The 22,295-nt window shown below is 44.9% G+C and overlaps 1 protein-coding gene across 11 annotated transcripts in view; it reads left to right on the top strand.

Annotated features, from left to right (window-relative positions):
- The first annotated feature begins 2,923 nt into the window (after window positions 1-2,923).
- The window catches only part of RNF152 (ring finger protein 152), an 84,437-nt gene continuing 65,065 nt past the window's right edge, over window positions 2,924-22,295 (top strand). For 8 of the 11 annotated variants that reach the window (XR_008540744.2, XR_001711381.3, XR_010151961.1 and 5 more), the window contains exon 1: window positions 3,236-4,582. The gene's annotated coding sequence lies outside the window, so the exon portion shown is untranslated. The other 3 variants (XM_001143948.6, XR_001711383.4, XM_523948.7) reach the window with 3 other exon arrangements.

Here is a 22,295-nt window from a genome sequence, read left to right as displayed (position 1 = left end):
TGTCTGATTCCTCCATTAGAATGTAAGTTCTGTGAGGGCAGGAATTTGGGGGCGTTTTCTCTATCCTAACCCTAGGACCAGGTTCCCAGTACATAGTCCATACTCAATGAATATTTGTTGTATGAATTCATGAATATTTGGATCTTTATCTCAGTCCCCAGTGCTGGGGTCCCATCCTGACAGCCCTAGTCCTTCAAGACCTGGGATTCAGCCTTGATTCCCTCTCTCTCTCCCACACATGGGCAGTGCCCAGTCTCCAGGGCAATGCCAGATTCTCTGACCATGCTGCTTGCTGGCTTGCAGCTCTAAACACTACCTGGTCCTAACGGCCTTGATCCTGGAATTTCTCACCGAAGACTCTGCTGGGACGTGTTGTTGCCTGTTCTTCCTCTGACTCAAACTGTTTTTGCCCGCCCCAGTGCTGGCCTACGACCAGCCTTAAGAACTGGCCTATCCCAGTCTGCCCTAGTTAATTAACCTTCTCTGTGTGACAGCTTTACAAGACTGGACAGAAGGCAGAACACCCATGATGCTCTGTGAATTAAAATCCCAGCCAGTGGAAGTGAAAGAGTAAGGATGGGGGTGGTTATTCCACATCGAGTTGAATGCTTGAATCCCCCAAATAATAGTTCCAAAAGCAGCTGAATAAAAGAGTTGAAAAATTTTGGAACAATTACTGATCCCTGAAATTAGCTTCTGAAGAGTAGTCTTTAAAGTCATTCTTGTATAATCATAACATTTCTAGGCTGAACTTTCCTAGTAAAATTTGGGATGTTATAACTCATCTTCCTTATTCCAACTCCTTGCCAACATCAGAGTTTTCAAGACCCTCATTAACTTCTCCTTAAAGTGAATTTCTGGAGCTGGGCTTGGTGGCTTACGCCTGCAATTCCAGCACTTTGGGAGGCTGAGGCAGGAAGATCGCTTGAGGCCAGGATCAAGACCAAACCAGAGCAACAAAGAGAGACTCCTATCTCTACAAAAATAAAAAAATACAAAAATTAACTGGGCATGGTGGCACTCCTGAAGTCTCCCAGCTACTTGGGAGGCTGAGGCAGGGGGATGCTTGAGCCTGGGAGATTGAGGTGGTGGTGAGCCAGGATTTTGGCCACTACACTCCAGCCTGGGCAACACAGTGAGACCCTGTCTCAAAAAAAAAAAAAAAAAAAAAAATTCTCCTTCCTGCCCTGAAGTTGGGGCTTAAAATAAAGACTCTTGAAGTCTTCTACTTCAGGATTACCTTAGGCTTCTAAAACATGGATACAGATTTTACTCTTTTCAGGTGTATGATAGAGGTTTTAGCTTGGGTGAACAAAGGGATAAGCATCAGTCAGATGACCATAGGAGGCAACGTTTTAATTGGGATCCCAGGGACAACTGATACCCATGCAGCTTTATCTGTTTCTAGATGACCAGTTTTATGTATGTGCTTAAGGACAGCACTTTTGGAAACCCCATCAACAGGTCGTAATTGTGGGACATGACAAGGGTGCTCTCAGTACATTGTGAGTTTTATAGTAGGTTACCTAGAGTCCCCACTGGCTCATAGGGCTTCCTCTAAAAAAACAAAAACAAAAACAAAAAAAACCAGGCGCGGTGGCTCATGCCTGCAATCCCAGCACTTTGGGAGGCCGAGGCGGGCGGATCACCTGAGGTCAGGAGTTCGAGACCAGCCTGGCCAACATGGCGAAACCCCATCTCTACCAAAAATACAAAAATTAGCCAGACGTGGTGGTGCGGGCCTGTAATCCCAGCTACTCGGAAGGCTGAGGCAGGAGAATCGCTTGACCCCGGAAGTCAGAGGTTTCAGTGAGCTGAGATCGCGCCACTGCACTCCAGCCTGGGTGACAGAGCGAGAGTCCATCTGAAAAAAAAAAAAAAAGTAAAAAAAGAAATCTTGGCAGAAGCATTTCAGTAAGCTACTTGGGGGAGTGAAAATGGGGGCTCTTTCCTTGCGGATACTACGGACCTTAAGACAAAGACGGCTCCACTCCAGCAGTGGGGAAAGGCAGCAAGTGCCGCTGGAATCCGTGGGGATCACACTCAGCTGAGCCCTGCTGCTGGGGACCGGGTAACGTCCGCAGGCTGAACTTCATCTCAAGAAGAGAGTTTTAGGTTTTCATGCTGCAGAGAAATCCTTTAAAAAGGCACCAAAGGGCATGGAACTATCTTCTACCAAGGACCTTTCTCCTCCATTCTCGTATTTCGCAGTTAACTCAAGAGGCGGGAGATTTTCTCCGGGGAACAAGACATTCTAAGCACCTCCCTAGGTCAAAGTTAGGTTTTAAGGTGTGGAATAGGGTGGGCCCCGAGGTTCCGTGGGGTTCGCGCTTCCATATAACCCCTAGGACTTGCATCTCTTTACTCCCCTGCTTCTTGTCCCCCATTCGAGGGATTCAAGTAGTGGGGTGTCCATTCGGGCCTCTTTGGAAAGCGGGGCCCCACCCTGGCTGGACTACGTGAACTTTTAGGGGCAGCCAAAAAGTATCCGGTGACGAGGATGCAGGGCAGCTTCTGGAAACCTGATGATCTCAGCTCCTCCCTCTCGCTGTCCGGGTCCTAGGCACAGACTGGGCACCCCCCAACCCACCCACCGCGGCCCCGGCCCCCTTCCCGGCCCTGCCCCTCCTCCCGGCTGCCCAGGCCTCCTTTCACACCTGACGCCAGCTCAGGTCCCGCTTTTGCACGGTAGAGAGACGGCGTCGAGGTCCTGGCCGAGGGTAGGCACTGGGGGCAAAGCCGAGGGAGCGCGCGAGAGAGGGTCGGCAGCCCCTCACCCCGGGGGAGGTGGGCGATTCGGGACTGATGGACAGAAGTACCGGGCCCGCCGGGCTGTGGGCGGGGAGGAGGGGGTGGAGCCGCCGGGGAGGGCGGTGCCGCGGGGAGCGGAGCCCAGCCTCTCCCCCCACCCCCTTTGGTGCCGGAGTCTCAGTGACACAAAAAGCTCTCGCTCGGTGCCGAGCGCCTGGCGGCGGTGTCCGACCGCGAACGCGGAGGGCGGCCGGGCAGGTGGGGGTGCCGCCCGAAGGGCCGGGCCGGGAGCTGCGGCTGCAGGCGCCGCCGCCGCGCTGTCAGCGTCCGCCCCGTGGCTCTCGGCGGGAGGAGCGGCGGCCGCCGGCCCGGGGCGCGAGTCTGGCTGAAAGGAGCGGGCGCGCCGGGACCACCCGGCGATGCTGCCGCCGCCGCCGCCGCCTCTGTAGCGAGCACCCGAGCCCGCCGCGGAGAAAGGTCAGTGAGTTTCGGTTTGTTTCTCTGCTCTGCCGGCTCCGGATCGGGGGCGGACAGAGGGGTGCGCAGGGATGTGTGCGCCCCTACGGCAGCCGCGCCGAAGCCGTGGAAGCGGGAAAGGGCAGCTGCCGCCTGCTGTAACTGGGGAGATCTTCTGGACCACGGAAGGGGTGGCGGGGCCGCAGGGGTCCCGGGGAGGGGAGCGCGGCGTCTGGCGGGGCACGGGGGAGGTGGTCCCGGGAGTTGCGTGTCTCCTGAGAGCTGGCGGAATTGGGCGGGCGGCCGCGGCGGGGAGCGGCGCTGTCGGCTGCTCGGCCGAGTCCTCGGATGCCCCCTGGAGCTCCGGTCCGAGGGAGCTCGCCTCGTGCCCGCGCCGCGCGCCCCTGGGTGTGCACGTGCGCGCGCGCCCGCCCCAGCTGCGCCCCCGGCCCGCACACACCCCGGCTCATCTTCTCCCGGTCCCCTTGTCTCGCGCCTTCTCCAGCCCTAGAAGTTGCCCCAGGGCCCCTCCCGGGATTAGAGAGCGCTCTGAAGGACCAGATGTTGGGGGTCTTTTGTGCAGACACACGCGCCTGGGGCGCTTGCTCCTGGAAGGACAGCGGCAGGACAAAGCCAGCGGGACTCGTGGGGCGCTGCTTGGGAAGCGGCGGTCCCCAGTCCCGCCTGGGGTCGGGGCATGGCTTGGGGAGCGCTGCCTGGGTCTGGAGAGAGTAGAGAAATCGCCAAAGCAGAGTGACGGTGACTTGATGAGGTGACGGTGACTTGATGAGGTGGCGGTGACTTGATGAGGTGGCGGACAGGGGCAAACGAAAGAAAGATGCTCGGGATTGCCGCGCTGTGTGCCTGTCTGCGCGGGTGACTAGGCGCCCCGCATTCCCATATGACCGGGTTACCTGGTAAATTTTGCCAGTGTGTCTTTGCCCCAAGATGTTATTCCCCACCTGCTCCGATTTCTTTCTTTCCTAGGGCTTACTGTTGCTAGTAGGCGCTCTGCCACCAGAGGGGAACTCGTGGGCGGGGGAGACTGCGGAGGAGGGGGGAGGTGGTTATTTATCCTGTAGAGACAATTAGGAGCCGTGACGCCCCCTTCTCGGCCGCCAGCCCTCCACACCTCATCTGCCTTGCTCCACCTCCCTAGTGCACCCGCTCCAGCCCCGTCTGCCCAGGAGGGCGCTTGGATTTCCTTCTCCGCGGCGCGTATCTAACCCTTCCTGCATGTATTTCACTGCAGGCTGAAGAAAGCTCAGTCTCAATTGTGTTTCCTGCCTGTCAGCCTCTTGCCTCCTAAACGTGTACCATTTCCACTTGATGTCATCACGCAGAAGGGGTGAAAGAGACTCGGTGACAGATACAGGTAACCCACCACAATCTGGGTAGCCGCCTGGGTGTCTCTGGGTCATTTGGGCCGACAGTGCTGGCACAGGGCTGTTTGGGTGGTTTCTGCATCAAGATCGTTCCTATCTGTGAGAAGGTGTGGGGGCTGCTAAAACTCCTGGTTCAAAGAAATAAATTGCAAATGACTTTATACCTTCCGTTTGAAGAAGCCATTGGAGGTAGGTGCAGGGTGAATTTGGGATTGTAGAAATCCCACCTGGTTTCCTTTGATGGGAATTTTGATATAATTAATACACAGGCAGTTGTATCTGAATGTTAGGTTTCCATAGATGCCTGCTTTCTTATCTGTAGTAATATATTTAGGCTTCAGTCTAGAGGTGGGGTATCCTTTGTTGAAAAGTATCATTGGAAGGCTGATTGTACTTTTGCCCAGTGCTCTAATTGAGCACTGGTCAAATGCAGTGACCTTCTTATGAAATACTGTCTTTCTTCTGTTCCTTCATTGTAATAGTGTTTGCAATATTAAGAGAGACATGCTAGCAGTGAGTACTGGGAGGTGGAAGGGAGGGCTGTTGGGGGCAGCAGAAAGAGAACAGAGAAAACAGCTTGAGTGAAGTTTCCATTTAGATAGCCATGAACCAGTAGACTCTCATTCTGCATTTTATCTTTAGGTTATTGGGGCTTTTCCAAAAACTCTGGCCTGTTCTTTTCTTTCCAAGGATAGTTCTGTTTTGATGTCAGCCTAGCCAGATCTGGGGTTATCTTGATAAGAGTGCAATGAAAAAACGTAACCTTCAGACTTAGCAGGACACTCCGGCATTAGCATTTTCTCCTAGAGGGCAGAGTCCTGCGCATCCTACACTAGTAGCAGGGAATAAGAATGGTTATGGAAATGGGCTTTCGATTTTTCTTGTAGGAAGACAGATTGCTGAGGGCCAAAGGCTCCTGGTATACTCTCTTTTACGTTGCAGTAACACCTTGGTATCTGTGACAGATTCTCTCTTCACCATTTTCCTCCAAATCCCTTGAAAAATGAAGTTAAAAACTTGAAAGATTTATTATTCACCTCCAATGTAGTTTTGTTTTGGAAGGTGACTTTAAAAACATAGGTGACACTAGCATTTATCCTTCTACTACAGGCGTTCAGGAGTCACTAGTAAAAGTAGTTGAGTTATCTAGTCCCAGGTGAAACAAAGGCCAGTGCTTTGCAAAGATCAGATGAGTAATGTGGTGCTAAGATAGAGGTATTTCTGACAAGTAATTTTTATATCAGCAATAGTACAGGGTGTGTACTGTGTTGCTGCAAGAAGAAAAAACATGTGATGGGATAATAGGGAATGTAATAATGCAATAGAAACAAGGGTGTGGTTTTTTTTTAATAGAAAGAATAAACACTTCACACACAAAATTCCACATGGCAAAACAGTAGCCTGCCCATGTAAATGCACGTCCAAGAACAAAGATAGCCACAGTGCAGTGTTAGGTTTCATTGTGGTTTTAAATTGTGTACAGTAATAAATCATAATAAAGTGTCCATTGATGCTTACTTTTTTTTATATAAGAAGGAGGCTCCCCACCCTCAGATGTGTTTAGCTTTAGGCTGGAGGATCCCTAGAGGGTAGTAGGCTGATCTTTGCCTCCAATGCCCGCTTCCTTTCTACAATGCTCATTTATTCATTTAGCAGATGTTTATTGGCACCTGATAGATAATGGACTCTGTGATAGATAATGGACTCAAGGGGTTGGGGTTGGGTGTAGGGGGAGACACCAAATTGAACTCCCTGTAGGAAGACCTGATTCTAATTAACTTCAATGGAAGCTCAAGAGAGGTAGGATTGGACTTCTGGGGAGAGAAAATATGGTCATCCAGCCTCAACTTTAATGCCTCTTTCATTGAGGAGCTCACTGCTTCATAAATGGCTGTTGCTGTTGTCAGAAGGTGGCCTTTTCATTGTAGTCTTTTTAGCTGAATTCCATACAGTTCGATCCTTACATTGTTGAGGGTCATTCTGCTTTCATTTCTAATTCCCTCAGAGTTGTTTGAACCCACCTATGCTGTCAGCACCCTCTGCTTCTCAAGATAGTGTTCAGTTCCTGATGAAGCTGAATTTTGAAACAAATGCTGCTTTTCCATATTATCTGATTTAGAAAACAGATTGATGGGATGCTTTTGCAGATTTTTCTCTTTTTTAAACAGTGACGTACCAGCAAGATAGGTGAGGTTATGCTGCAGTAACAAATACCTCCAAGTCTCCATAGCTAAATACAGTTTCTTTCCTTCCCATGCTGCATCCAGTGTGGTTGGCAGGTGGACCCTGCTCGTCGTAGTCACTCAAGGACTCAAACTGATGGAGTCTTGGTCTTGATGTGAGCTTGCAAGATCATTGCAGCATCGGGAAGGAAATGCTGCAGGGTCTTGCTCTAGCAATTATGTGATCCTACCCAGAGGTGAGTTCCATCACTTTGGCCAGAACTGGGCATATGACCCTATTTAATCACAATTCAATATTTCTTGTGCTGAAAAAGGGAGAAGTGGATATGGGTGAGTAGCACTAGTGACTTCCACAGGGATCTGGTCTAGGTGAGGTTAGAAAGTGTTGGGACCTAGCTCAGTGCTTGGTGGGTATTGGATGTCACAAGAGTATTGATTGAATCAACAACCTGTAATTTACAACCTGTATATTTACTATTCCAACCTGTAATTTACTAATATATGGTCCTACCCCCACCTGTAATGTACTACTAATATGTTGATATGTTATTTACTAACATGGTTGTACACTGGTCATCAAATAAAATAATTATAATCCTCTCTTTGCCTGTTTCAAGTGCATGTTTACTCTGAAGTGAAAGGCCATTAGGTATTTTCAAGGCTGATTCTAGGAGGTTGTGAGCTTAGCATTATGTAATAGAGAGGTGTTACTTACAGACTTTCTCTTCCTCACCATCTGCCTCTTGTTTAAGGCTTCCTGAGTTTGTTTGGAACCGCCCAGGGTAGAAAAAGAGTGGCAATGGGCCTAGGGCCACCCAGGAGGTGGCCTCCTACAGCAGAGACCACAGGGCAACAGATAAGATCTGAAGGGGGCAGGAATGTGTTTAGGGTAACCTTGGGTCACCCTTTTGTTACTTTGATATTTAGAAAAAGCAATTTGGGCAAGAGGCTTTTTCTGGTCACAGGACTAGTAGAACACCCAGAGAGTTTAGGGACATTTGTGCTTCCATCAGCAACTGTATTGACTAGGAGGGTGGTGAGTTCTAAAGCCTTCCTTGCCTCACTCTCCCTAAAAAGAGTTGGATGCTATGGAATAGGCATTGCAAGGTGCTCTGGATTCAGCAGTTGGTGGCTTGCAGAGATTTTGCTTTGGGAAGAGCTGTTCACTCATATATCTTTGTTCACATTGTGATAACTGCATGCACGGATGAGCATTTTAAAGATTTGATAAATACCTTAAGCATAAGCGTAGAATTTAACAAAATAATATTGCTTTTGGTTCAGTAATCACCTTGGCAAAGTCATTTTTATAAAGATAGCTCTCCAAATAAGGAAGTGGTGTGGTAAACTATGTTAGTCTCCAAGTCACAGTGACTAAGGGGATATCAGTATCAACCTAGGGAGGTTGAGACCACCCGGCTTCATTCAAGTGATAAGATGTAGCACCCAAAGCGTTTCTGAATTGGGAGATGAGCAGCTTGGAGACCAGCAGGAAGAACCAGATATAGACCATCCAAAAACCCATTCAGGGTGCCTGGGGTTGGGCTGAGGGCCAGGCACAGACTGAGGGAGAAGGAAAATGAAGCCCCGAGGGACTAGTCTTGAACTATATTTGGGAAGCCCGAAAATGCATTTCTATATTTTCTCTGGCCTCTGGGTCCCTACCACTTTAATTTCATACCCAAGTCGGCTGGTCAGGTAGGACACTTGTGGCGTGAAAGTGGTTTCTGGCACTGCCCATTGTGACGTCAAAGAAACCGGAAAGGAAGAAGGTGTTGGTTTTCCTGCTCCTTTTCCCATGGCTTCGAGAGTTACACTGTGTGATCCAGCAGTCTGATCCATGATTGAAATCACAATTGGGATAAAGTTGGTAGAGATGCTTCTTAATTTACAGTGGGGTTATATCCTCATAAACCCCTCATAAGTTAAAAATATTGTAAGTGGAAAATGCATTTAATACACCTAACCTACTGACATCATAGCTCAGCCTGGTCTACCTTAACTGTGCCCAGAAATGCACATTAGCCTACAATGGGGGTAAAATCATGTAACAAGAAGCCTATTTTGTATTAAAGCATCAAATATCTCATGTAGTTTATTGAATACTGTATTGAAAGTGAAAGATTGGTCGTATAGGCACTCAAAGTACGGTTTCTACTGAATGTGTATTGTTTTCACACCGTTGTAAAGTCAGAAAATCAAAGGTCATAGGTCAAACAGTTGTAAGTAGGGAACCGTCTGTGCTTGTTACATGCTTAGGGATTTTCTATTTCTAATTGACTCACTGTCATTGTAGGATTTAAAGAGGGAGGCCTCAAATAGTGTATCTGTGACCTGCATCTCCTTTGGGTGGTTCTTGATGTCCATGATTTCTTGGCCGAGATCATGTTTGGCTGCTAAGGCCTGGACTACGTTCTTTGTGGAGTTGTGAGGGGGCTGCTTGTGATCTCCTAGGAGTGGAGAGGATGCCTTATTTACCCCTTGATGTACTAATGCCTGCATAAATAAAACTCATTGCAAACATCCTGCATGATGAAACTTACTCAAACATCACATAGACTTCCTGGTTACCTGCCTTTCATGCAAAGGAGGGGCTGAGCAAAGGAAGATGTGCTGCTGGTGGGAGCAAAGTTATGAGGAAGTGGAATCTCCAAATGCTGTGTTCTGTGCTTGTATTTTCTCTTTCTACAACCTCCTTTCCCCTGCCACTATCGCATTCCCACCTACCAAGGAAGTGTAACTTTCCCGGCTCAGTTCTGATCTAGACATCCAGATAATCACACTTGGTGCACTCCTCACTGAGGTTTGACAAGAATGGAAGAGATTTTGGTAAAAGCTTTGACAGATACTGTGGAAATAGGGAGCATTCTTTTTTTTTTTTTTTTTTTTTTTTTTTGAGATGGAGTCTCGCTCTGTCACCCAGGCTGGAGTGCAGTGGGGCATGATCTCAGCTCACTGTAACCTCTGCCTCCTGGGTTCAAACTATTCTCCTGCCTCAGCCTCTCGAGTAGCTGGGATTACTGGGATAATTTTTTCTATTTTTAGTAGAGACAGGGTTTCATCATGTTGGCCAGGCTGGTCTTGAACTCCTGACCTCGTGATCCACCCGCCTTGGCCTCCCAAAATGCTGGAATTACAGGCGTGAGCCACTGCACCTAGCCAGGAGCATTCTTCTTACTATTGCTGTTCTGCTCCTTGACAGATTCACTTAGTGACAGTTGCCACTGCCGCATCTTAGTCAAGAACCTTGTTTCTCTCTGGGCTATGACAATGGTCTTGCTCACTTTCTGGCTTTCCCACCCCACTCCAGTTTGGAAAATGCTGTCACTCTTAGACCATTAGGCCGATTAATCCTTCATCCCCTCACTTAATAACTTTTAGTTGCCCTTGTGGGAGGAAGCTCATATTCTTCAGTTTTGCTTTTCAAGTTTTCCCCAGGTTGACCCCAAACTTCCTTTCCAACCTCGACTTTTGCTCCGCCTGACTTTAAAACTGAACATTAGCTGGGATGGTTAATCCACTGTTGCCCAAAATGTTTTTCATTGCCTCTTTCTTATTCTAGCACATTCTGTGGCCTAAAATGTCCTCTTCCTTCCTCTGCCTCTATCCTATCATCGAAGCCTCAGTTCAGCTCTCAACTCTTCTGAAAAATTTAACTTGATCACATTAGCCTTTAGACATTCTTTATAATCCAAAGTTCTCTGGCAAAATTGCCTCCATCTCTCATTTCATTCAACATTCATTCATTCATTCTACAAAGGCCACTTGTCATAGATTGTCTTGTATTATCACCTACGATTGAAGTATCTTTTTCTTTCTGTTTAATTGCAAAGAATAGAAATTCACTCAAGCTTGTTTGCATACAGGGAGGTGAATTGAAGAGATGTCCCAGGATGTCTTGTCATCAAGCCACATTTCCCAAGAGTTCCAGTGAATGGGACCCTTCCAGTTATCACTCACCCTGGACCTGCTTAGTGCAGGAGAGGGTTGGGGGCACAGTTCCTTCCAAGGGGGCCTGTGGCTGGCTGATGTAGCAGTTGTGACCTGCAATTAGCCTACAATGGGGGCAAAATCATGTAACAAAAAGCCTATTTTGTATTAAAGCATCAAATATCTCATGTAGTTTATTGAATACTGTATTGAAAGTGAAAAACAGATTGGTTGTATAGGCACTCAAAGAGATCTCAGTTCTCTTGCAAGCTCCTTAAAGATGACTGGATGAGGCTTTACACCACTGTGTGTTTGCCACCGTATTTGTACACAGGAAGGGCTCAATAAACAAATCATTGGTGACTCTTTGACAACACAGAAAACGATTTTGACTTACAGTGATTTAAAGGAATTTTAGACCCTTTTAGCTTGAAGTCTTAAAGGAAGTTAAGAAGATAGAAACTTATTTTTAAGAGCTTCCCCTACTTGCATTAATAATGATTAAATGTTGAATCAAATTAGAATGACCAGGCTGCAGTGCGTATACCAATGTTTGGGAGGTGAATGTTCTCAATGAGGGTCATGATTCTAACAAAATTAGTTGTTACTCAAAGCCTGTTTTTCAACTTCCATTTGCCTCCTACTTTGCCCACAAAAAAAAAAAAAAAAAAAAAAAAAAAGAAAGCAAAAGAAAGCAAAAGAAAAAAAACCTCTACTTGGTGACATACAACAAGCAGCTTTAGGACTTGACAGCCTACCTACCAGGCCACCCCACAATCTAAAGGAGCAGGCATTGATGCCTGGATTTGTGATGACTGGGTGTAGTTGCCCACCGCTGACTGCCCCACCTGCGTTTATAATTAAAGGCTCCAATACCTTTGTGATATACATCTGTTTTACCTCCCTTCTTTTGATTTTGGAATACTCGTTCACATGATAGAAACTCTTCTTTGATACTCAAAATGCTTGATCATTATGAGAGTGTTATTATGAAAGAGGGAAATATGTTCAGCTGCTTGAAGAAAATGACCAGAAATACATTAATATTAAAATAACGCTCTCGGCTGGGCGTGGTGGCTCACGCCTGTAATTCCAGCACTTTGGGAGGCTGAGGCGGGTGGATTACTTGAGGTCAGGAGTTCGAGACCAGCCTGGCCAACATGGTGAAATCCCATCTCTACTAAAAATACAAAAATTATCCAAGCATGATGGTGTGCACCTGTAATCCCAGCTACTTGGGAGGCTGAGGCAGGAGAATTGCTTGAACCTGGGAGGCAGAAGTTGCAGTGAGTTGAGATCGCACCACTGCACTCCAGCCTGGGCAAAAGAGCGAGGCCCTGTCTCAAACAAACAAGCAAACAAACAAAACACTCTCAGTTTGAAAGGTAGTGAATAGGGCTGAGATAAGTGTCTCAGGAACCAAGTATTTGTTGTGATATTCTTTTGCAGTTGTGTTGCTCTGGGGTAGGTTTGCAAATTGCTTCCTCGAAGATTAATAATATGAGATTAGAAGTGGTTGGTGAGCACATGGACAAATTTGTGTACTTTGGAGAATTTACCCCTTTTGTTGCATGAGACATAAGATTACTGCTATTTTAAGTGAGTAATAGTTAATTCAACCATGCAGGTAAAGAGGCGTCCTTAACTGGGATAAATAGTCCATCCGCTCCACTCCTTTACACTGGTACTTCAGAAACTGAAGGTACAGATCCATCCATTCACCTATGGTGGTGTGTAAAATAGCATTTGAAACACTGAGCATCAGTTATTTAAACCACTTATTGGGCAAACAATTGCATTCATTAAATGTATTTTGAATGGCCAGGCATGGTGACTCACGCCTGTAATCCCAGCCCTTTGGGAGGCTGAGGCAGGCAGATCACCTGAAGTCAGGAGTTCAAGACCAGCCTGGCCAACATGGAGAAACCCCGTCTCTACTAAAAGATACAAATTAGCCAGGCATGGTGGCGGGCACCTGTAATCCTAGCTACTCTGGAGGCTGAGGCAGGGAGAATTGCTTGAACCTGAGAGGTGGAGGTTGCAGTGAGCTGAGATTGTGCCACTGCACTCCAGCCTGGGCGACAGAATGAGACTCTGTCTCAAACAAACAAACAAAAAAAGAAAAGAATGTTGAATGCCTATGTTTTACCAGGCATAATTCTAACAAAAATCCCTGCCTTCTAGCTTCCTGTAGGTATTAAACTCATAATTAATTTGGTTTTCTGCTTTTTTTTTTTTTGTAATGGCAAAGCTAAAAGGGTAGAGAATAAAAGAAATGTATCTGATATTCTCTCAATTCTTGATACCTTAGCATATATGCCTGCCTTACATGGCTCTAATTCAGGTAAGTCATTATGAACTGGAATTTTAAAAAGTAAGGTGGGTTTGGGTTTAAATTTCACGTCTGCCACGTGACCTGAGTGCACAAGGTCTGACTGAGCTTTGTTCTTCAGCTGCAAAATGGGGGAGAACCGACCTCATTGAGTTAGTGTGAGAACAGGAGAGACTTACATATAAAGTGCTTAGTGTGTTGCCCTCCACAATGTAAGACTAAATAAATGGCAGCTGTTGCTAACGTCCTTATATCCAGCATCTACTATCCACCAATCACTGGGCTCAGTTCTGGAAATATCGGGATGAATAGGCATGGTCTAATCTGAAGAAGCCCTTAAGCTAGCCAAGGAGGTGATGGCATCCAAGTAACTACAGCCTTCAGCGTTTACATGGAAGTTTCTTTTACCTGTCATTATTGTCAGAGTCTTTGGTTTGAAAGTCTGTAAAGCTTTCAGTGGCTCTGAGTTTAAAATGATAGGCCTTCTCAGGAGGAAGCGGGGAAAAAGCTGGAAGCAACTGGAGGAGAGGAGTCTGAGAAAGGGTTCTGAGCTAGCCCCCAGGCAACCTGAGTCTTCCTTAAAGGAGATGAGTCGCCTTTCTCCTGTGGCCTCACTCTTCCCAAGTGAAATGAAGGACATCCTCTTTCTCAGGGTCTGCTTTCTTGGGAGTAGAGTGACCCCCAGACTTGCCCATGACTAAGAGCATACCTGGGTCATGGAACTTTCCGTTTTAAAACAGTCCCAGAAAAATTGGGATGAGCTGGTCACCCTCCAGTCTTGTTCTGTGATTGTTGTTTGACATCCTGAAGCAGGCTTTGTAGAGATCTAACATTGTTAGTAGAGATACAACCATCCTACAAGAGAGGAGCAAACGGGGCAGAATAAGATGGGAAAAAATATTGTAGCCTTGTCAACCCCTTTATTTAGGAATCTGCTTTTTGGAATGGGATATTTATTATTATTAAAAAGAAGAGAACTGTTTAATAAAGGCAAAGAATCTAGGCTATACAATATAAATATAAAGTTAATGAAACCTTTTAGAAATTCTTCTTAAAAAGGGGTAGCCGCTTGGGGCCCGGTACACAGTAGACACTCAGTAAAGACTTATTGAAATGGTGGCATCAATTTATTCTTCAGAAATACTTTTGAAAGCTGCATAGAGAAGTGCAAGAGGCCTCTGAGACGTGCATTCCAGGACAGGTTGAGGGGCTGAACACTGTGGGCTTTGAACCAGTCTGCGCCTCACTCTTCTGGGCCCTTCCATCACTCATTTGAAAATGCATGCATCTAGATATGCCCTGGGTTTCCTGTGCTGGTATCTGAGTGTGTTTATGTATGAGCTGATGCTCTTCATGACTGTGTTTTTTTTCTTTCTGGTGGAACCGCGTGATGCTAGCAGACAAGTTGCTCTGTCTTTTGTTTGAAGCTAGGATGCCTCTGGAACATTCCTATGTTGAATACATGATGGTAGTGTGGGTTGGGTGGAGGGGGACATTGTGTACTCAGCACCCAGTGTTTTCTTTCCAAAGATTCCAGAGGGTTTTCGTGATGAGTCTGTAATACCAAGTGGGGGTTGGGAAGGGAACCAGGCCTGGCTCCACCCTATAGCAGAGCTCTTAGAGATCTCAGGAGCTGGACTCCAATTTGCCAGCATTTCCTCTCTCTCTGAGTCTCCATTACTAACATGTGGGATTGATGGAGACTGATAAGGCCCTTAGCCAAGCCACCAATTCTTCTAGTATTTAGCTGATGCCTCAAATGATAACCCTTTGTGCTCTCTTTCTCCTTGGAACCTTAGCAAATTGCCAGCAACAGTGATTAGTTTGTTGGTTGCCAGTTCTGTAACCTCATGCACAGAGCACCTGAAGGCAATTGCCAGACACTTGCGTGCCTCTTTCCCATGTAATCATCATGCACACCAAGATACTGTGTTCACTGTGTTCCTGGCAAGCCAGATTTCTTCATAGTCTATTACTTCACTGAATAAAAAGGCAAATGACTTGTTTTTGGAAGGGGAATTTTATAGGAAAACAGAATGCATTTAATAAATTGCCTTTATTTTTACACACACAGTGCTAAATATTAGTACAAAGAGTTCGTTTCTCTGCAGATTAAGTACAGGCTAATCTATGTTTTGGATTTTGGATTTTTTTGGATTTTGTAATATTTGCATTACACTTAATATTCACACATTATATTTACTGGTTGAGCATTCCACATCTGAAAATCCAAAATTCTCCAGTGAGAATTTCCTTTGAGTGTCATGTTTTCACTCAAAAAGTTTCTGATTTTGGAGCATTTCGGATTTCGGATGTTTGAATCCGAATGCTCAACTGTAGTTTACTTTTCTTTTTTCCAACAGAGCTGTCAGATCTATTAAAAATTAATTGTTCATAGACCCTACATCTTATAACAAAACAATAAGTTATTTAAGAATTGCATCTCAAGGCAGTCCACACTGTCCTATAAGAAGACTGTTAATTAACAAGGAAAAATGTCTTCTCTGAGAAGGAAATAAGAATATGTCAGATTTCACCCCAAATTTATTTCATCTTATTTGTAGAACTTGTGCGTGGAGATGCTAAACCCTCTCTTTGTGCTCCTTAAAATAACATTCTCTTGGGGGCAAATCTAGTTTGCAATGAAGATTGAAAAATAGATACCATCTAGATAATTTAGAATTCCTTATAAATTAGGAAGACAGTGATAATCAATTTTGGATTCTAAACCTGAGTCAGCCTAGTTCTAGTTGCTTCAGCATTCATTTGATTTCATGTCTTTGACTATTGCAAAGGGCAACAGTATTAGCTTCTGTTACCGCTTTTAGTAAAGGTGAATGTGATTTTACTGAGACAGAAACCCTAGAAATGGGTTGTTTGCCTGCAATCTGCACTTCTCCTCTTCCCATCAGAGGAAGCAGTTCTGAACAGACTCATTGTCCTCTGGGTTCTGGAGTCCGCTTCCCTCATTTTTATTTCTCCCTTGAGATTCTGACTTGTAAAGAAACAAATTTCTTCCTTTTATGAGGCTTTTTAGTGCCAGGTGACTGGTGTCGTTCGATATAATCTATAGTACTTAACAGCTAAATACATTTTGTTTTCCCCAAGCTGATTACAGTGAAAATAAGAAAACGAGAGAGAGAAGGCCGGGTGCGGTGGATCACACCTAATCCCAGCACTTTGGGAGGCTGAGGTGGGTGGATCCTCTGAGGTCAGATGTTTGAGACCAGCCTGACTAATATGAGGAAACCCCATCTCTACTAAAAATACAAAAATTAGTTGGGCGTGGTGGCATGTGCCTGTAATCCCAGCTACTTGGGAGGCTGAGATGGGAGAATCGCTTGAACCCCAGAGGCGGAGGTTGCAGTGAGCTGAGATTGCATCACTGCACTCCAGCCTGGGTAACAAGAGTGAAACTCCATCTCAAAAAAAAAAAAAGAAAACTAGAGAGAGAAAGACAACAGTTTGAGGGAGGAGGAGTGAGTAAAGAGAAGAATAAGGGTAAAGAATTGTGTAGGGGTATGGTATTTTCAAAATTCAGTTTTAGTCAAAATGAAGAACAACTGTTTACATGGTGGTGTTGGCTTCATAATTAAAAACATTTTGCCTGATGCAAATCGAAGTTATTATTAATAATGTTTTACAAAATGACATGGAAATTTATCAGATTTTTCCCTTTCCTAACTATCTTGGATTCCACAATGTATTTCATGACAACCAAAAGACAATTTGGGAGAGTGGGGGAGATAACTGTAGTAGAAATATAGTAGTAGATAGTGTTTATTAGACGCTTGGGTGCTTTCAGTTTAAAGTGCTTTAATCACGTTATCTGGGAGGCAGTGGAACTTGGAAAAGCCCGGTGACTTGTCCAAAGTTACGTGGCGAGTTTGTACTGGAGCTGGAACTGGGATATGTGACCCTGGGCAGTCTGGCTTGAGTCCTTCCTCTTAACTGCCTGTGAGCCACACTCACAACTGGGATTAGGGTTCAAAAGCATTTTGAAAACTGGTTCAGTGTAACGTAATTTAGGAAGAGATCTGAATTCTTTGCGGACCTGTCTTTGGGAACAAAGATGGACAATTTTGGCCACCCATCTGTTGAATGTGTTTGATGTTGACTTAGAGAATGGGTTGTTTGAAAGCTTGGGTGTCAAGTTTTGTTGGGAAATTTGCAGCAAGATTTCTGGCTATTACCTGAGTTTTGTCCTGTGCTAATTCAGGTTTCTGTGAAGTCAGGTGGTGTGAATTGTTTCTAGAAGGGCCACTTAATTGAACACCAGTGTATATAGTTATGTGAGAGATTCTGTCAGAGTCTGGGAGCTTAGGATTTTTCGGAATACGCTACTAAAAAGCTGTGAACAAAAAAAAAATTTTTTTTTTTTTGAGATGGAGTTTCGCTCTTGTTGCCCTGGCTGGAGTGCAGTGGCGCGATCTCGGCTCACTGCAACCTCTGCCTCCTGGGTTCAAGCGATTCTCCTGCCTCAGCCTCCTGAGTAACTGGGGTTACAGGTGTGCGCCACCACACCTGGCTAATTTTGTATTTTTTCAGTAGAGATGGGGTTTCTCCGTGTTGGTCAGGCTGGTCTCGAACTCCTGACCTCAGGTGATTCGCCTGCCTCAGCCTCCCAAAGTGCTGGGATTACAGGTGTGAGCCACCGTGCCTGGCCTCAAAAAAATGTTTTTACAATCCTCCCTCCCTAGTTACTGTTTCTTCCTGACCCCATACCAGAAAGTGGAATAAATCATACCCTTTTGTATTCCCATTCCTTTGTGTAGTTCCCTTTCCCCGGAACACGCTTTCTCCCTATCCTTCCTCTCTGCCCTCCCGCAAAACACAGCATAGTGATGGAAAGCTATAAGTACCATATATACAGTCGTCCCTCAGTATCTATGGGGCACTGATTCCAGGAACCCCCTTAGAAACCAAGATCCATGCATGCTCAAGTCCCTGATATGAAATGCCATAGTTTTTGCATATAACCTATGCACTTCCTCGTGTATACTTTAAATCGTCACTAGATTACTTATGAAGCCTAATACAATGTAAATGCTATGCAAATGTAATGTAAACATGATGTAAATGTAAACGCAATATAAATGTAAGTTGTTGTTATACTGTATCGTTTAGCAAGTAATGACAAAATGAAGAAGTCTGTGCACATTCGGAGTGGAGGTAACTATTTAGTATTATTTTTCCTGAATATTTTTGATCCATGGTTGGTTGAATCCACAGATGTGCGACCCAGATATGGAGGGCAGACTGTACTTTCTTCGATACTTCGTTCCCATTTTACTTGTCCTGTTGATCCTCCTCCAGCTCCCTCAGGCGGACTTACTTTCCTTTCCATTTGTTCTTTCTAATCCCACTTACCCTGTGTGTGAAAATTCTGCATATGGTTGCCTCTCCAGCTCTAGTGTAAGTTCTTTAGCTGTAGGAACTGCTATCATTTGAATGTATGTCCCTCCAAAATTCATGTTGGAACTTAAACCCCAAGATGATGGTATTAAGAGCTGGGCCTTTAGGAGTTGATTAGGCCATGAAGGCTCTGCCCTTGTGAATGGGATTAATGCCCGAAGAGGCTTCAGAGAACTGCCAGGCCCTTCCATTTCTTCTGCCACGTGAGGACACAACAATCAGGTGTCATCTTGGAAACAGAGGCCTCTCACTAGACACTGAATCCACTGGTGCCGTGGTCTTGGATTTCTCAACTTCCAGAACTGTGAGAAATAAATATTTATTATTTATAAATCACCCAATCACAAGTATTTTGTTGTAGCAGCACAAACAGACTAAGACAGAAATCTTGTCTTGTTCAGGAGTTTGGATCAATGAATGGAGGCTCAAACAAGCAAATGAACAAACAAGTGATTAACACGTGAGTTTGTTGGGATTGCTTAGGGTATATGTTAGTGGACAATGATGTTAGACCTGAGCATGGACCTGTGACTGCTGCAGAGGCTGGCTAGATGCTCACCAGAATCTCAGCATTTTGACCTCTGGGGCTGGATAATTCTTTATTGTGGGAAGACCGTCCTGTGCAGTGTGGGATGTTTAGTAGCATCCCTGGATTCTACCCACTAGGTATCAGTTGTCCCAGTTCAAATAAAAGATGTCTCCAGACATTGCCAAATGTCCTCTAGGGGACAAAATTACCCCTAGTTGACAATCACTCGACTATACTACTTTCTGTACCTAGGTGGGGCCATGTGACTGGTTCTCACCAATGGGATGTATATGGAAATGAGAGGCAGTTCAGAGTGGGATGCCTTTTCTACCCTCGTTCTCTTTCTAATCTGCTGGTCAGTTTCAAGAGTCCAGGGGAGAAGTCTGAAGTCCTAGGATATGGCAGAAAGAACCTGGGTTCCTAAGAGACCTTGTGGAGCAGATGCTCCCTTGCCAAGTGTCATTGGAATACACTGTGAAGAAGAGAGAAACCATTACTGCATTTGGCCACTCAGATTTGGGGGTGTTCATTTTGGCAGTCTACTGTCTGACTTTCCCTGACATTTGGGATGAAGAGACTTTGCTGAAGCAGCCGTGCCAGTATTCCTGGTAGTGAGTAAAAATAGAGATTCCAAACACAAAAAAAGGGACAGATTTTGTTTGTTTTTTCTTGTGCAGCATCAGCCTTATTGCAATAATTCTTGTAATTTCTATATTTTATCAGAAAATGAGATGATGATAATATTTGTTATCCCTACCACCCTAATAATTTTGACGTGTGATTAACAAGCAGCTTTGAGCTATAAATACTTTCAGTAGAAAGTAATAAAACCTCAAGTGTACTGGCAGTTTTCATTTCACTGTGTATGTATGTGTGTCTGCAACGAAAGTTCGAGTTGAGATATTTGTGGCAATTTATGTATAATGCATTTTAACATTTTTTGGGAACAGTGACAGATGTGGATACCCTGCAGTCACAGCTGTTTCCCACACCATTAATAAATAAATCACTGTATAATATGACAGTCTTTGAAATGGACTCTTATATGCTTAGTCCAGCTGAATGCCATGGATTAGTGTCCTGTAAAATGCTGAACCCAAGAACTTGCTTATCAGACTAAATTCAGTGCACCATTCTAAATTTATTCTGCTGCAATCAATTGTATTTGTCATTGTGTCTACGCAGAACCCCTGACCAAAATACGTAAGTCAAATGGTTTCATTTGGTGCCCATCTGGATGACAACAGCGGAGTTGTTTGTGGGAGACAATGGCTGTTTGTGGATGAGTCTTTCGATGGCTGGAAGCTTTGTGTTTGGTTCAGTGGTCTGTGTGCCTGTTCTATTTGCACAGGATTCAATCCTTTGTACAAAGAGCCACCCCAACTGAGTTTCACCATACCTGTCAGTCAAAATCCCTGTCTCCAGGAAATATAGCAAATCTGGCTTGAGGATACAATGGTCAAGTCTCTTTTTCCAGTAAATATCCTGCTAGGTGTCTTAACTTCCAAATATCTGAGTCTAGTGTTTTGTTCCCCCATATAAAGCATTTGCATAATAATGAGCATAAGACTGACACTTACGCCATGAATTGTGTGCCAGGCTCTAAGGGTTTTGCTTACAGTGCGTGCATACTCCTCACAGCAATCCTACGGGGTAGAGTAGACGGTTCTATTAATGTCTCTATTATATGGGTGAGGAAATTGAAGCACAGAGAGCCTAAATGACTTTCCTGAGGTCACAAAGCAAGTAAAAGCCAGAGCTGGGATTAGAACCCAGTCAAGACGTCTCCAGCATTGATGCTGTAAGCCACTGCAGTATGCTGCCACAGCCTTGTCATTCTGTTAAGGAGATGTGCTTTCTCTGAGATCTCCTGTATTTTCATGACTTCGACTAACATCTGTATATGATGCTTAAAAAGAGTTGTTGATATTATTGCTTAGTTTTTTGTGTGGGCTGAGTGTACTTTCTCAACTTCATTGTCAGCTGATGCTCTTGTATCTTCCCTAACTCTTGGTATAATGCTTCCATGTCAGAAAGTAGTTCATTAGCATGTTGATTTGGTTATTTTTATACCAAGATGCTCCTTTAGAAGGTTACCCTGCAGGAGTAAGAACATGTGTACAAAGGGATGCAATTGCCAGGTGGTATAGGAATGAAATGGTAGTGGAATTCAGAGGATTCAGAATGCCTTTACAAAAAATGTAGTATTTGACAATGCCCGTGAAGGGTAGACAGTAATTATCTGGACACATGGCAGTGAGGAATGGCATTGGTGACAGCATGGGGGTAAGTGGCTCCTGTCTTCCAGACAGTGAGTAATGCTTTATGACTGGGACTGGTAGTATGGGAGTAGGAATAGTATGAAAAAGGATTGGAAAGGTTGGTGGGAGGGGGACTTAGGGATTTATTTGACAGGAAGCCATTGATGGTTTGGGGACTGGAGGAGGATGTGGTCATAAAGCTGTGTTTTTAGAAGCTTAATCTGGCAGTCATCAATATGGATTGGAGCAGGAAGGGACGAAGGTGGGGAGACCATGGAGGTGGGTGGGGGAGGTCCAGAGATGTAATGAAGACCTGAGCCCTTGGGGAGGGTGGCAGGAATGGGAGGGTGAGTCAATGCAAGAGACATTTCAGAGACAGAGCTAGTAGCAGTTTGGAGATTAATTGAATGAGTGGTGAGACATACACAAGTTTTTAAGTCTGAGGTATTGGGTAAATAATGGTAACGGATATAAAATTGCAGGGAAAAAAACAGATTTGGGAGAAATTAAGAGTTTGCTTTAGAAGCAGCATTGAGTGGACAGTTCAGAGCTGTACCTTCGTGGGTAATCCACGCCCAGATGGTCATTATGAATGTAAGGCTTAAACACCTTGCCACCAGGGAGAGAAGCTCTCTAAAGAGCTGACCATGTAAAGGCATAGGTCTGAAGGGTTGTAGGAACGAAGAAAAAAAATTTGTTTACTGGAACAGAGGACACTTGCATGCACTGACAATTAAATTTGATGTCTTATTAAATTTGATGTCTTATTTAAAGTTAGGATGTAGCTTAACTTATATTTATTATTCCCAAATTGGTTATGATTTCAACTGGATTTAAAATATTGAAAAGATTTTACAGACGGTGCTTAAGGACTGTTCCATATAGGACCCTGTCTGGAATATTGGGAATCTGGTTGGAAGATCCCTTCTCATACAAATTGGTTAACTCATTAGCCTCCAGGTGTTACCCAAGTTGTTGCCTCATTTAGAATGCCTGCCTTCCCTTTCTTCCTCTATCCTTCTATTCAAACTCTAACTCTTCCTTCAATACCCT

Source organism: Pan troglodytes, chromosome 17 (assembly GCF_028858775.2).
Source record: "Pan troglodytes isolate AG18354 chromosome 17, NHGRI_mPanTro3-v2.0_pri, whole genome shotgun sequence".
NCBI lineage: Eukaryota > Metazoa > Chordata > Mammalia > Primates > Hominidae > Pan > Pan troglodytes.
This window is presented reverse-complemented; position numbering and strand designations above follow the sequence as displayed.